The 16,179-nt window shown below is 42.4% G+C and overlaps 1 long non-coding RNA gene across 1 annotated transcript; it reads left to right on the top strand.

Annotated features, from left to right (window-relative positions):
* The first annotated feature begins 2,529 nt into the window (after positions 1 to 2,529).
* LOC133224703 (uncharacterized) lies at positions 2,530 to 11,051 on the top strand. Its single transcript, XR_009728936.1, has 2 exons — positions 2,530 to 2,628; positions 10,936 to 11,051. It is a non-coding gene; the product is annotated as an uncharacterized LOC133224703 (long non-coding RNA).
* The last annotated feature ends 5,128 nt before the right edge of the window (positions 11,052 to 16,179 follow it).

Here is a 16,179-nt window from a genome sequence, read left to right as displayed (position 1 = left end):
TGTATCACTGGGGATCTGTGACTTTTAAATACTGCAGTAGGGTGCTGCGCCCTGCACCATGCTGCAATTAAGTGATGTTGCCCCATGAAGTTTTTAAGGGTCAGGGCTCCCTTTCCCTGCCTGCCTTTCTCTCACAGTAGCACACGGATGTCAAATGGGCCTGGCTGCACATTTGCCACCACCTCAGAGCTCTCTGTGTTGCTTCCAGTGTTTGCCATTACATGGCAGGAATCCTGGTGAGTTGTTTTTCTTAGTTCAGAAGCACTTCAGACCGTGTTGTCTCCATGGAAGTCTATTTTGCAATGGTGATATGTCAAGGGATTTAGCGGGCAAAGCTGACTCTTAAGAATCTCTAATTTTGTTGAACTTCATTGGAGTCAAAGGTCCTGTAACACACCAGAGAGGTTGCAAAGTCTCCATCGTAAGGGTAATGGTCTGATACAGGTTGCTGTTTGCCTCAGCAGATGTCCAGGAGGTGAACGGGGGATCTGTTCTCTTTCTTGTCTCTCTGATTTGCACTCTGCAGGCATCAGACCTGATTATTTGGCTTATGAAGGGGTGCACTCTATATTTTCTAATATGCACAAAGCATGTAACATTTCATTACCTGTGGAAGTGGCTTTTGGACAGAAGCCTCTATGTCCTCTTTCCAAAGGGGATCAGTGCAGTATGGAGATGAACAGATGTCTCAAAATAAGTGGGTTTATTTAACATATGAAGCAAAACATTAGAAGAACTAACTTGATAACAGCAAGCAGCTAATAAGCTTCTGTAATTTAAATATCAGACTTCTTTGATGGATGTTGCTCATGAGTGACAGGAGCAGAACAAACCCAATTTACACATCGTAACCAATGCAGGTGATCTGGAGACACAGCCTCATCTCAGTAGGCATCACCCAGTATGTTTTTTTTTTCGGAAAAGCTTTTCCCAAAGCTCTGGGCTAGCTGTGCTCATATGAGCCCTGTGACCAGATGTTACTCTGGCTTTTGTCAAGGGACCCAGCTGTGAACCCTTCCTTTTGTCACAGAGTGGCTTCTTTTCCCACTCAAGCATCCGAGTGGCCTGATAGCACAGTGCTGCAGGAACCACTTGTTATCATACCCTCCAGAGCAATTCTTCTTTAATGCGTTGCCACATAGGTAATGACCTCACTTGGAGTACTGTGTGCAGTTCTGGTGTCCTCAACATAAAAAGGACATGGAACTGTTGGAACAAGTCCAGAGGAGGGCCACGAGGATGATCAGGGGACTGGAGCAGCTCCTGTATGAAGACAGGCTGAGGAAGTTGGGGCTGTTGAGTTTGGAGAAGAGAAGGCTCCATGGAGACCTCATAGCAGCCTTCCAGTATCTGAAGGGGGCCTATAGGGATGCTGGAGATGGACTCTCCATTAGGAACTGTAGTGATAGGACAAGGGATAATGGGTTAAAACTTAAACAGGGGAAGTTTGGATTGGATATAAGGAGGAAATTCTTTCCTGTGAGGGTGGTGAGGCACTGGAATAGGTTGCCCAGGGAATGGGCATGCTCCACCCCTGGCAGTGTTCAAGGCCAGGTTGGACGAGGCCTTGGGTGATATGGTTTAGAGCGAGGTGTCCCTGCCCATGGCAGGGGGGTTGGAACTTGATGATCTTAAGGTCCTTTCCAACCCTAACTATTCTATGATTCTATGACGGTGAAGTACAGCCAGGCTCCTACATTTAGTCCTCAGCCCACCAGCCTTTGTCAGCATCATCAGCTGAGCTGAGAGCCCCATGCAGCAGGTGCTGTTTAGGTACACAATAGCAAACGAACCTGGTGGCTTCCAGAGGCATTTCAATTCTTCCTGTTCTCTTTGCGTATCTATCAGCCATGTCTCATCCCTATCTGAGAAGGAAAAGCACTGGAGTCTTGGAAGAAGCTGTGTCTTTCCCTCTGTCATGGGTGAGATCCCTCTCCTCTGGTGGCAAATAAACATCAGGTATGAGGTGCTTCATTTCAGCCTTTATCATTACACTTTGAAATGCTCCAGTGAATTTTAATCCTTCCTGTAGATCATCTTCAGAGCTTTGTCTACTTTCCAAGTAGACATTGAGACCGATTCTGCTGTATTAGCTACTGGAAAATAATATAAATAATAATCCCAAGTTTAAGTCATTCATTACTTACTTCAGTACTGGCATGATGCTTATATACAATTCTCCTCTTTCCTAGGAGTCTTGAGCACTGTTAGTTTTTTTACCAGATTGGAAATACAGCTTGGACTGTCATCCCTTGTTTCAATGTCTCTTTCTATTTTATTCAGACTATCTTGGGCTGTATTTCGATTATGAAAGAAAAAGAAAAAGAAAGGAAAAAAAAAGAAGGAAAGAAAAAATGGAAGAAACTTTGTGGATTTTTCTCTTCCCCTGAGACTTCCAACATTTTTTGACCAGGTTCAGTTACAGTCCTTTTCCAAATTTACACTGAGGTGAGGAGAATTGGAAAACAGTCCATTGGGAAATCATACAAGGGTGGGTTCATGTGACAGATCTTTCTGCAACTTGTCATGCTGTGAACAGGAGGGCAACAGCCTTTCAGCACTCAACCATGTCACTGCCTGCCTTGCTTTTTGATGGAACTGGGGTGAGTGTGTGCTTGTGGAAACAAGGTAAAACTTAACTAGTATTTTTTATCTCAGGAAAAGGTCTGGTTTGTGTTCACATTCAATGTTTGCATAAAAATATCTTAATTTAATTGTCCTCCTGTTATTGTGGCCCCTGATCCTATTGCTCTGTGCTGGCATGTAGAATTTGCATTCAGCAGTGCTTTGAAGACTGCAGTGGAAACGTGATCATGTCTCATTAAGCATTAATTATACAAAAGTACAGGGAGCAGCCCCAGGCTCACAGCATTTGCAGTCTAAAGGTGCAAATGACATTAGGGGAACCAGAAGAGAAAGTGTCCAGTTGACGTGTGAGGTAGTGTTGTTGCTAGAAATAGCAGCCTGTGCCCTTGGCTCATAAATCAGTGGTTATCTCCTGTTAAGTTAAACGCCTTTGAGTCATGTGCTGTGCTTACAGCAGGTTGCTCTGAAAGCAAGATCAGGGCCAGATTAGCTGTTTATAGGATTTTCGTGCTGTGGGATCTGTCACTCTGCAGTACAGTGCTAAAACTGTCCTGCCAGTGCCACTTCACTGCGTGGTAGACAACCCATGGGCTCAGGCTGGGACTCATCCATGTTTCTCCATAACAGCAGAATGTTTGCTTGGAAATGTCACTTGGAAAAGTATATTCCCCCTACCTACCCAGCTGTATCAAAGACTGAAAAGACACAAGCAGTGAAAATCTGATGACAAAGGGGCTTTTCCTTCGTTTAGCTCTTTCATTCTCCTGTTGTTGCCTGTCCCTGTTGGCTGTGCTTGAATCATAGAATCATAGAATAATCTGAGTTGGAAGGGACCTTCAAAAGTCATCTAGTCCAACCTCACTGCAATGAGCAGGAACATCTTCAGGTAGATCAGGTTGCCCAGAACCACATCCAGTCTGGTCTTGAATGTCTCCAGGGATGGTGCATCCACCACCTCCTGAGCAACCTGTTCCAGTATTTTACCACCCTCATTGTAAAGAGTTTCTTTTCTCCCATCCAGCCTGAATCAACATACATTTTAAACCACTGTGGTTAAAAATACAAATTGCAGAGCATACATCATCTTAATATCTGCTTTTGAGCTGCATTAATGCAAAGGAAGTGAGAGTTATTTGTGCCTTACAGTGAAACAGAAGGGAAATTTTTATCTCTACATTATGTATTTTCTCTTTCAGCACACACCACACAGCTCACATCAGCTGCAGCCATTCTGCCCCAAGGGGCAAAATCTAACTCTGGATGCTTCCCTGCAAATGAATTTCTTTGTCTGGAAAGTCCCTTGGTTCCCAGCCAACAGAAATCAGTTCAGGAACCAACAGGTTGGTAAAATCGGGGTTTTGAGAAGAGTGGATTCAACACGGGCTTGAAACCCAAGAGATTATGACAATATAGCTATGAGACCTTCTCAGCTGCACAACAGCATCCCACCTCTTTTCTTTCCTTCCAGAGAATAGAAACCACTTTTACATCTGAGCAGGACAAATCTGATCAGGCAAGCAATTTCACATAACCATGAGGTTACCTCTTACTATAGGCAACTGCTAACAGCTGTTAGCTGTGGATACACACAGCTTTGTTTTTATGATGCAGGGGAAAACTTGGGCTTTCAAATCCTTACAAGCTAGTTGCTTCTCCTTCTCTTTCTCTTCACACAGTTAACATCTGTATCCAGCCGCAAAGGCATTTTATGGATAAGAGTAGGGTTGAGCAGGTGATATTCCAGCCTCTCCTTCCTCTCTGTAATTAGCAGCCACAAACATGGAGCTGGGTCTGACCCTTTGCCATTTTTTTTTGCTAAAGTTTTATTAATTTGACACTAGTTTTCATAGCAACTCACCAGGTAGCTGTAACAAACATTCAGCTGTACCTGACAGAAAACAGTGGGTTTGTCTGCTCAGAAGGTTATACTGAGTGTCAGGGGCCAACTGCGGTTTGAATCCTGGGGAACGTTCCAACTGTTTGATGGAAAAAACATGGAGAATTAAAGTGGAAGCATTACAGTTTAAAAGCAGGATTTCTGTCACCCTGAGCTACCAACCCCTGTTATCATGGTTTATCAAAACTCCTACTCTCTGTGGAGCTGGCAGGTAGCAGGAGGCTTTTAACACCCCTAATGTCACTGTTCCTGGAGGGACATACCCTTGTCACCTGTAAACTAAACTAAAATGAAGGGTTGTTTCTTTTGTTAGCTGAGAGAGGGTTTTTTTTTCATCTTCTGATGAAAAAATTCTGATTAAGGCTGCGTGGAGACCTCATAGCAGCCTTCCAGTATCTGAAGGGGGTCTATAGGGATGCTGGGGATGGACTCTTCATTAGGGACTGTAGCGACAGGACAAGGGGTAATGGGTTAAAACTTAAACAGGGGAAGTTTAGATTGGATATAAGGAGGAAATTCTTTCCTGTGAGGGTGGTGAGGCACTGGAATAGGTTGCCCAGGGAGGTTGTGAATGCTCCATCCCTGGCAGTGTTCAAGGCCAGGCTGGACGAGGCCTTGGGTGATATGGTTTAGAGCGAGGTGTCCCTGCCCATGGCAGGGGGGTTGGAACTTGATGATCTTAAGGTCCTTTCCAACCCTAACTATTCTATGATTCTATGATTCTATGTTTTTCGTTGTTTCTATGGAAAACTGTTCCCAGTGCTCTTGTTAACCTTTTGCTCCTGCTCTGCCCACTTCTGGTGTAAGGACACTGTGCATAGGAATGCTTGGACACCTCAAATTATCTAAATTACCTTTTTATTTATTTATTTATTTATTTTTGCCAGACACTGTGATAATGGCCACAGTATGTGCAAATCTGAGCATTCTCTTGTTTTGGTGGACCTACTTATACTTTTGGTTTCATGTGGTATTTTGTCTCAGGTTCCTTTACCCTAATGCAGTTTTGATGACAATGTTCACCCAGTGTATGCTCTATCTGGAAAGGAGGACATCCTTTTATCATTTCTTGACAAACTTGAAATGCTCTCTCAGAAAATGTGTCTTCATTCACAGTGAGTCTCATGACTTTACCCCAGATTCCTGCTATGATCTCATTGCTACAATCAAGGACTCCATCCTCTCCATATTGATTCTTCAGTCTTCAATAGTTTACAATCTTTTCTGTCTTTTGCTGTTGCCCAGTTTGCAAACACCTCCATCTGTTTCCCCTTTGGTGTAAAAGGGTACATTATACAACACAAAAGCATCATTCAGTACTATCTAGTGGCTCAGCAGTGTGGAGTATGAAGCTCTGTCCAACAGTGGACACTGTATAGCATTAAGCAGATTTGTTCCACACATCCCTTGCATAGCTCATTTCTCCAATCTACCTGCTGAAGGTAGTTTTAAGGTATCCATGGTACTACCCATATTTTCATCTGTTCTTGGCTCATGACTTGGTTCTCCCACCTAGTATTTTCTCCTCCAGCATAAATGAAAATCCCTGATCCTTTTAGCCTCAGGCCATTGCTCTGTGATGTTTATCCTCTGTGTTTGGAGTAAAACTTCAACGGTTTCTGAAAAGCTATGGATGCACTGGACAGTTAGGTGACACAGTGTGCCAGTGGTCAGTGTGTGTTTAAGAAGTGCTGCAGTTGTTAATGCTATATTCTCCCTGTGTGGATTTAATGGTGGTGACCCCAAATGTACATCATGTATTTTTACTGTTGTTGAACAGATAAATCTTCTATTTGAATTCTCTTGAAAGCTTGCTAATTTCTGTCTCAGATCCACTCAAGATCTCAGCAAAGCTTCCATGAAATGGCTTTGCAGTTGGGACAGGAGTTCCTTTCTCTCTGATATTCTGTGGGAACAGCATATAATATTATGTGTGCCTGTTAACCGCAAGTAGTCTTACTGTGGTCACTAACACTTGCTGCTAATTCTAGTGAGTGTGTAAATTGTCCCATGCTTCTCTGCTTCCCTGGTTCCTTCCATTTACAGTGAGGCGTAATTTGAAGGACTACACCTTGCACTCATTTCTAAAGCAAAATTGTTCCTAGGTATAGGCAAGTGTGGGATGAAGGAAAGGACATCCAGACATCATAAAGAAGCAATCTGTGTCCAAAGCATGCCCCGATACAGTTTTACAGCTGCCAGCAGAAGGGCAACCAGCCATATAGACAACAGCTGCATTGCCAAGGAACAAAATTACAGAGCCAGACGTTCCTCTTGGAAGTACGTTACACTGAACTTGGCAGACGAGTGCTGTAGCTGTACATCTCTTATTTGGTCATAGGTAATGATCCCTCTATCAGGGAATGTGGAGGAAAAAGACCACACGCAATATCCTCATCAAAACGTTATTGTTAAAACGCTAACTTCTTTTGGACCAAAAGGATTTTGGAGCTCCATGGCAACCTTCACATCTTGTTTGAAGGATGATATTTACTACCAGGCATGAAGTGAGAAACTTACAGTAACTGAAGCCAAGTGCTTTCAAGGTATTTGTTACTGAAAGGTGACTAACAGCCTGATTTTTTTATAGCAACCACAGTTGCTTGTGGGCGCTGTTGTAGTTCTCAGCTAAGACTGCAAGTGAGAAGGAGAACTTCTGTTTCTGTCTTTGAAGTAAAAACCAGTAGTCTGGGTTTCTGAGGACATGTTTATGCTGCAGCCATATCTGTGATGCAGAGTTATAGAGACAGACCCAATCCAGCTTTAAACTAGCCAGCTGGGTGTTAGTAGAGACTAGTCACTGCAGTGCAGAGCACCTTCATCAAGTCACTGCCTGTATATCTTCACTGGAAAAATTTGAAGCCTGATGTTGCCTGTATTGCCGTCTAGAGCTAACACTGCTAGGGTCCACATTACTCTGCAATGGCAATATGTAGACACATAGTCCCAGATTCATGCCAACTAGTGGGATGCAATTCACAAAACTGCTGGAGTTGGGGATCTGTCTATGGTGTTATCAACAAAGAATAACTGCTATCTCCTCAGGGAGATCATCTCCTCCAAAGACTCCAGACACTGCTATAAGTACTTATCTAGTGAGAACGTAGATGACTAAATTTTTTGGAAATAGGTAATATAAGCGTGTCTGAAGTATCTGGAGGGATGATTCTTATCTTATGTCTTTCAGTTATCTTTCTTAAAGTTTCTGAATTTGATCCTTCTCTTCTGGGACTCTCAAGTTGCAAACCCAATTCTTTCTTTAAGTATCTTCTATTTAATAACCAAAGAGGAACTTACTTTCCCCTAGAAATTACTCCGGGACAACATTTCCCATGTGTGATATTAAACTCACCCTTGCACCATCAACAAATTTAAGACCCGATATCTCAGGGATTACAACAGAGTTCAGTAAAGCTACAGACCACAAATGAAACTTGCAGGTCATACTGAACGATTTCTTTGTCTCCAATTGTATCTAGTTCATGGCCCTACCACTCATCAGCAGCTGAGGGAAGGAAAAGATCAGGTTAAAACTGTGGGTTTGGAGTGAGAACACACTGTACTGCTCACACATTTTCCAGGGACCCGGGGACAGTAAGTTTCTCTCCCCATCTAGTGGCCATTAAGAGACTTTTAATAAAGCAGTAGCCTAAACCTGGGTGTTTAACCACCCTCTGTGAGTGATGCGTTTTGCACTTTTTCCATGCCAGCACAGGGAGGAGATGGTTGCTCCCTTTGTTGTAGCTGAGATGAGGGCAGAGAGGAGGATTTCTGGAGGATTCCTTTTGTTTCCAATACACTCTTAATCAAAATATGATGAGGGTAAGAAACTGAACTGATGGTAGGGAATGATTGTTAACAAACGATTGGGAAGTGGCTGCTAATTTTTCTTTCCTCTAATCCTCCTTTGTGAGTTTTGTGGTGAGTAAGTTTGAAATGTGACAGGGAACAGAAACATCTTCATTGCTGACAGCTTGTTTGGCCTGACTGTCGTTGATTCTTTCTGAAAACAATGTGACATTGGGTGAGAGAACAAGAACATGAAATTAAAATTAATATTGATGTTAAGGAAGTCTGCTGCTGACTTGTCTAAATCTGGGGGCTAACAGAGTAAGTAGTGAAAGCAAATGGAGTTGTTTGAATTTTTCCCATTCCAGTGCCCTAATCTGTTACCAGAAACATGGGGAGAATATATATAAAGCAAAAATGTGGTCGTAATATTAACACAAGACATTCCATTACCTTCCAAGAGATTACTTATGAAACACAGCCTTCAGGACTGTTAAATGGGGAGTGGTCCTTTTTGGGAAACCCGCACTACTCCCCTTTTAGAGTGGGTCATTAAACAGCACAGAGAACAGTCCCAGTGATATCTTGTGCTGACTGTGGGTTACCCATGGATGGATCCCTGTTTCAGTGCTAGATGATCTCTCATTATGTTTTCCAGTGCTTCATGGTAGTTTTATTGTTCTGTAACTGTGAAATGAGGGGAATGATATTTTTCTTTCTGTGAATAAAGGTGACCTTTGGGGGCACTGGGTGGAGGAGGAACTCAGAGTCTGCTTGCTCATGATGCTGCTTCACCATCTCACCTGAGATACCTGTTATAGCCATCGGTGATGAGGGCTCCCCTCCTGCACACTAATAAAGCTTTTTAACCGGGATTTGAATTGTTCTGAGCTCTAGGAGATTGTGACAAGTTTCCCTGGTGAGGAGACAGACATTTCCCCTCAGAAAAGGGGTACCCACTGCTGTAGACTTCCCATGGACTGACTCATCTATCTGACTGACTTTAATAAATCCCTAAAACAGAAAGGAAATCTAAAAGCTCCATGACACCATGGGAAAGGGTCAAATTCTCCTGGCAGAAGGCTTCAACATCTGACACCACCTTTCTGGAAGGTTTGGTGGGATGAGTTTGAGATGGAAAAAGTGCAAGTTAGATTTTGTCCTTATCTCACACCTAGTTATTATTTTCTCCACTTGATTCTATGGAGACCTTTCATTCTGTGCCTTACAGTGCTATAAGAAAGCAGATGGAGAGAAATGTGTATCTTCCCTCTAGCTCTCTTATCAATACCTCTTATAACAGTAAATAGCAGAAAAACAGAGCTTGCCTGTCAATGTTACCAGCTGCCATTGCTTTTGTTAAACATAGAGTCACATATTTGTTGCTAACTATTCTAAAATAAATAACATCATTGGACAGGTCTGGGGGCACATAGTCTTACCTAAATAAGCTCTTAGTGGCAGCCCATGTAAGGTATCTTGGGTTTTTTTTATTTTTAATTTCAGTAGTTTTTTCCTGCTCAGAGGATATGAAAGAAGCTAGTCGAAGGCAGACTAGGTCACTAATTAATCTCAAATTAGGTTAGAGTGACAGCTAACCCTAATTTACACAGTAACATATACCTATATTCATAGGGATATAAAATTGACAATGCATCATTGATCTGGCATAGCTGCATGAGCACGGGAGAGGAGAGCATTCCCTTCCCCATCAGCATCACGTTTCCTGCCCCCTGCCCAGACGTAGCTGGCTCTGGTTTGTCTGTGGCCTCTGCTTTACCAGACATCACAAGCACGTCCTGCCCTCCTTGGTGTGTACGAACTTTATTGTAACTTTATTGTACTATACACCTGCATATTCCTGAAATTTTACTTTTCATTATTAAAACAATTAATGGAAATACTGAGTACAGTTGAGCAGGATGGACCACTTCGGGAGCTCAATGGCAACACGTGCTATCAGACTGAGGACAACTTGCTGGGACATGATTTTGCAGGCAGATGCTCCTGGAAACTATGTTGTTAGTTTCTCATGACTGAAATCAAGATATCCAACATTTACTACCTTCTCCTTTCCCAGTAATCCTGTCAAAGAGGGAAATTAGTTTGGGTTTGGTACAATGTGTTCTTGATGCATCCACTCTGGCTTTTTTTAATCCCTTTATTACTCTCCTGGTGTTTATAAGCAAATTGTTTAATAATTTGCACTAGTCTCTTTCCAGACTGACAGCTTAATGGTTCCCCAGATTCTCATTTTCTACCTTTAAAAGGGAGAGGTACTCTGTTTACCCTCCTTGTATGCAACACAAGTGATTTCATGTGAAGTAGCATCAGAAAGGTATTGCATTATGACAACTATTCTGAGTCATCCTCGGGATTAATCAGAAACAATGGCAGTGATGGGACCTGAATGATAACAAAGCAGCAGGAAGAGGCCACACAGAGGGTCTGTGGCAGCAGCAGTGGCTCAGTCAGGATGGGCTGCAGAGGAAAAGCAACTTTTCTCTAGCATTTCTTTATTGACCTATTCTGGTGGGTTAGGTACCGGGACATGATGCTTATATAAACTTCCTCAATAAGCAATGCTTTGACACAAGCATCCCTTAAAGAAACTATTCTGTCCTTGCTACTGATAACTGTATCTTGTCTTCTTTTTAATTCAGAACACAACAACAGAAGCCATAAGAACAGTGAAATCAGAAGACACCTGCATCGCTAATAACTTTACAATTTTCCCTTTGCCTGTCTTTGCATTAAAGAAAGAAAATGATTAAATTCATTGCTAGTTTGGATCTATCTTTACAGTGTCTGCTTCTCACAACTTAGGAAATTAAAGTTTGGGGAAATCCCATCATTCTGGTGATAATGAATTTCAGTTTCTAACACCATCATCATGGCTTGACTTCGCGAACGAAGATTTGGGAAGGGCATTTACCCACGCTTACTACAAGCGCGCTGATGACTAAGAAGGCCAATGTGGGATAGGCAAATCCGGCTACAAAAAGCACAGCAGAAGGTCTCCTTGGGTGGAACAGGTGGGACACGATTCTTCCTGCGTTGTCTTTTCTCCTCGAGACTAGTTCTTCGTGAACTCTCAAAGGAGTCAGCGGCATTATGTATGGTGTGCCTCCAAGTCTCCCGATTGGAGGCCAAGGTGGACCACTGATGGTAGTCAATATGGCCAAGGCTAAGGTATTGTTTCAGGGAGTCCTTGTATCTCTTCTTGGGGCACCTCTCTTGCGGCTACCGTGGCAAGTTCACCGTAAAACACGATCTTGGGGAGGCGGTGATCCTTCATCCTAGAGACGTGCCCTGCCCAGCGCAGTGCAGTTTCAGCAATGTGGCCTCGATGCTGGTGACCCCTGCCTGTTCGAGGACAGTGACATTAGACACATAGTCAGTCCAATGGATGTTTAGAATTGTACGGAGGCAGGCTGATGAAAGCGTTCCAGGAGTCGCAGGTGATGACGATAGATGACCCATGATTCAGACCCATATAAAAGAGTAGACAATACAGTGGCTCTGTAGACACTGATCTTTGTACTTTTCTTCAGGTGTTTATTACACCAGACTCTTTTATGGAGTTTTCCAAAGGCACTATATGCCTTTGCTGTTCTGTTGTCTATCTCTCTATCGATCGTGGCATCCGAGGAAATGATGCTTCCCAGATAGCTGAACTGCTGAACTGTCTTAAGTTCTGACTCGCCGATGGTAATATGGGGATGGCGATAATCTTCTTGGGGTGCAGGCTGGTAGAGGACTACTGTCTTATTCAAGCTGACACCTTTGATGTGTAACATCACATGAAACATTTGTTCATTTAACACTGAGTTGCGATGGCATTGCGGTTGTCCGTGAGCTTCTCCCTTTCTACAGTGTAGGATTGTGACTCAACCTTAGCCGCTAGCTATAAAATGTAGGTCCTGTGCACGGGCACAGCAGTTGACACACTAAAGGAAAAAAAGAGATGACTGAATTCCTGAAGGTGAGGGCAGTTTTAAGTGTTTGCAGGATCAACCCCTTAATTTGACATTATTCTCTCAGAGTAAAACCAGTAGCATTGTTAACTGCAGTACACATTGCAGTGTGTTGTGCTACTGCCCACACAGTGAAGAAAGCCATTGAAAAGACATTGCTGTTTCCAGTTACTAGTTTTATCTGTGTAGAGACAATAACCACAGAAGAAATATTCTATCTCAGGGTAGAATCTGGATTCTCTTTTTCACTAGTTACTGTAGCAAACAGAAAGGGACTACCTGGGCATTTCATCCCAATTCTTTGAAGAATGTATCATTATTATTTGCTCTTCTGTGTTGAGTTGCAGCACAGCTTTGTATGACATAGTACTTTTTTTGGCACAGTCGCTGGAGGAGCTGCTCATGGTGTGCATCATGGCCTTATTGTTGCTTGTAAATCCACCCTCCTATGTCACGCATGGAAGAGTATTTGGGTACAGGTTTCCACCTGGTTTAAAGTGGTCTGGTGAGCTGATGTGCTGAAGTTGGTGGATAGTTTATGTGAGCTGAAGACCTGTGTCTCTCCCCACCCATCTGCCTCCCAGGCACTGGACACTTCCGCTGCAATGGCTCACTCTTGTGCCATATCGCCTCAGCCACACCCCCTGTGTCCATCTCCCCCCATTCTCTGGCACCTCTTGCTCTGTGCCCCCCTCCCCAGCATTAGCTGCATCCACCAGTCCACTTTGGGCTCTCTGTGCTTTGCACTTAGTAAGGCATAAGCAGACGTTAGCTGCTCTGAGAAGAGCTCCTCTCCTGAGAGCTGCCAGCAGGAGCATTTCAGAGCTTGTTGGTCCAGCCTGCCTGCATATATCATTGGTGGTGTTGAACTGACAACAGAGTGTTGAAGAGACAACAGCAAACTTTTCTGGGACTAATGTCTTGCTTCAGTTTTGCTACTTTGGAAAAAGTTGGTATCACTGTGAAGACCAAGAGGGAGTGCTGGATGGTTAAAAAATGTAAAAGGAGATTTTATGCTGTACCCAAATTTTAAGGGGTGGTGTATGACATATGACACAGAATGTGTTTAAAAAGGGAAAATGGGAAATGTATCTAAGAAAATAGATGAGTATTGACTGAAGATTTGAGGGAGAGGACTAAATTGACCCAGGGTGTCATTTCACTGGTTTCTTTTGTGTTGCTCCTTGGATTAATCTGGCTCAAATTCTGTAAATGTTAAAAACAGGTCAAAAGATGATTGTCTGCGTTACTTGTATAGAGACTTTCTCACGGTGATTGCTGTTCACAGCTCAGTCTCCTGAGTGGTTTAGTAATATAACTAATGAAGACTAATACTGCAGATAAATTGTTTTGCATCTGATGCAGGGGACTATTTTTAAAACTGTAATAATGTAACTGGGAAATCTGTGCTCATTTTAAAGTTCCAAATGACTTTAGAGTTAAATCTGATTTAAGGAATCAAAAAAAAAAAAAAACCACCAAAAAACCTCAGATGCAGTATCTTCAAAAGATCTGTATTTAAATTATGTCTGCCTTTCACCTCTGATAAGCAAGGTATGTCACTTCCTTTATTCTTCTAGGAAATATGATACAATATTTTATACTATGTACCAGGAATAGCAAAATGAAAGACCAAATTAAGTCAGGAAGAGGCAAGCTTGGGTGCTGTGCAGGGACAGGGCCCAGATTTGGTTAATTACTTTACACTGAAGGAATGACCACTTCAGCAGTGAAATCATTGCCTTGCATGTTATTTGGCAAGTCTCCTAAGAACCAGTTCATAGAAATGAACTGAACTCTTGACACTGCCTGTCCACTGATGACTGTACAGTGGGATTTTTCCCTCTCAGTCACTGTTTTCTACACGCACATTATGTTCTTGGATATTGCTTGGGGTCTTGGTAAGATTCAGGCTGAACTTCTTTTCTGCTTACTGAGTTTGGACAGATAGTTCCCATAGGAAGCGGAAGGCAGGTGAGCAGAAAAGATGAGACTGCAGAGCAACACATGCTCATCTTCCTTCAGGCCTTTTTTATAGATTTGGTATAGAAATAGGGAATGCTCCCACATTGCCTTTTGAGAACAGTTTTTTTTCCAACTTTTTTCATAGAATCATAGACTCATTTTGGTTGGAGAAGAGCTTTAAAATCATCAAGTCCAACAATACATCAAACACTGCCAAATCCACGCCTAAGCCATGTCCCTAAGCACCATGTCTATGCATGGATTTGATAAGTTTAAGATTTAATAAGCTAATACCAGAAAGTTTTTACTTAATGAAAGTACAACATATACAGATTCCTATGGTTTTTCTGTGGAAGTGCATTTAAATGCTTGGATGTTAATCTTATTTTCTTTCAACCATTTGAGATCCTTAAAAATTAATCTGCAGGTCCTGGACAGCAAACTAAAAGCCACCAGCTGGAGTACATCCCATACCACACTGCTTGAAGCAGCCAACATGGTGTCTACAAGCTTGGCACATCCTTCCCATCTCTGAGCACCTTGCAGCAGTACAGCAAACAAACCAGCTATGTATAGACTGTGATTCTGGCCTCTTGTTTTGTAGGAAAGGTGCAGGCAGAGCAGTGTTTTGTTTAGATTGAGTTTTTTTGAATATATGCATGTGAGGTCTGTATGGAAAGCTCTTTGACAGCCAACAGCATGTGTGTATAATATACATCCAGGAAAGGACTTGCAAGGGATTTCCTGGTGCTCTTGCTCATGGACCCCAGGCACCCCAGAGGGTTGGGTGTGTACTCTTTGTTGCAAAATTTCTGAATACCTTTTTGCTTTCCTGATGTTTAAGGAAAGCTTGTTGTGGCCTTTTGTAGAATTAGGAAGTTGTGTTGATTAATATGAGTTACCAGTGTGTTACTTTAATTTCCATCTTCGGTTGAATAATGGAACAAATTATTGCAAAAACAGTGTAAGACAAGTGTAGTAGAACTGCAATCACCAGGTCACAGAGCTTTTAAAGCTGAAGTTGTGATAACCAAAAGAAGGCAAAACCTCAGGTGGAATAACAAGAAAAATTTCCCAATGGTGGGTTGCTCCAGACCTCTGAGTAACCCATGTAAGGAATGTCAAAAGTCCATTAAAAAGGGTTATTTGATCCTGGATGAGAGGATCCTCAGTGAGCAGGCACCAGGGACTAGCTAGGCACATGGGGATATAACATGGCTTGTGCCCCTTTCTAGTGCATCTGATTTTGTTTATGAACAATGCCTACCGAACATCTTAATCTTTGCTTAATTCTGTTTATTGTTAAATGATTTCTTCTCTGTCATTTCTCCAGGGAAATGTTAAATTATTCCTTTTTCTGCCCATCTGTCTGGTGGTGTTTATCTCTTTCTGGAAGGAATCCAAGTTTGGTAATTAAGGCACTAGGAACAGTCAGAGGTTTGATCAGTAGATAAAATGTAATTATAACAGATCTGTGAGTCTCTCTGCAGTAAATATTTTAACACCTTGGGCCAAATCCTCCATGAACATAAACAGAGTTAGTGGAGATCACACTGTCTTACACCAGCTGGGGATCTGTGTAAAACTGCATAGACAGCTCCATTGTGGTTGGGTGGGAAAACTTTAAAGAAATTTACCTTCTGAAGGTGATGAGGTGCAATACTCTGTGCCCAGCAGGGAGTTTGGATGAAATTTGGGTTTTTTTTTTTCACATCCTTTGACATATGCTTGCTGATCTTTTTCCCACAGCTGGTTTCACATATCCTGGAACACAATTACGTCTGTGTGGGTAAAATTTTCAGAACTAATCTCTTCAGTCACAGTAGTGAGTATGCTCTGTCTTGTAGCTGGGTTCACATGTGTTAATTAGGCAATCCCTAATTCAGGTGCTTAGGTGAGGATCTGCAGTAGAAACATTTCACAGACAAAAATCACAAGAAGATAATTTTGGAAAATAGTACCAAA

The sequence above is a fragment of the Neopsephotus bourkii genome, unplaced genomic scaffold (assembly GCF_033783945.1).
Source record: "Neopsephotus bourkii isolate Nb327-2 ecotype Australia unplaced genomic scaffold, CSIRO-AGI_Nbou_v1 NB_1707, whole genome shotgun sequence".
In the NCBI taxonomy this organism is placed as follows: domain Eukaryota; kingdom Metazoa; phylum Chordata; class Aves; order Psittaciformes; family Psittacidae; genus Neopsephotus; species Neopsephotus bourkii.
Note: the sequence above shows the minus strand (reverse complement) of the source record. Positions and strands in the feature narration are given on the sequence as shown.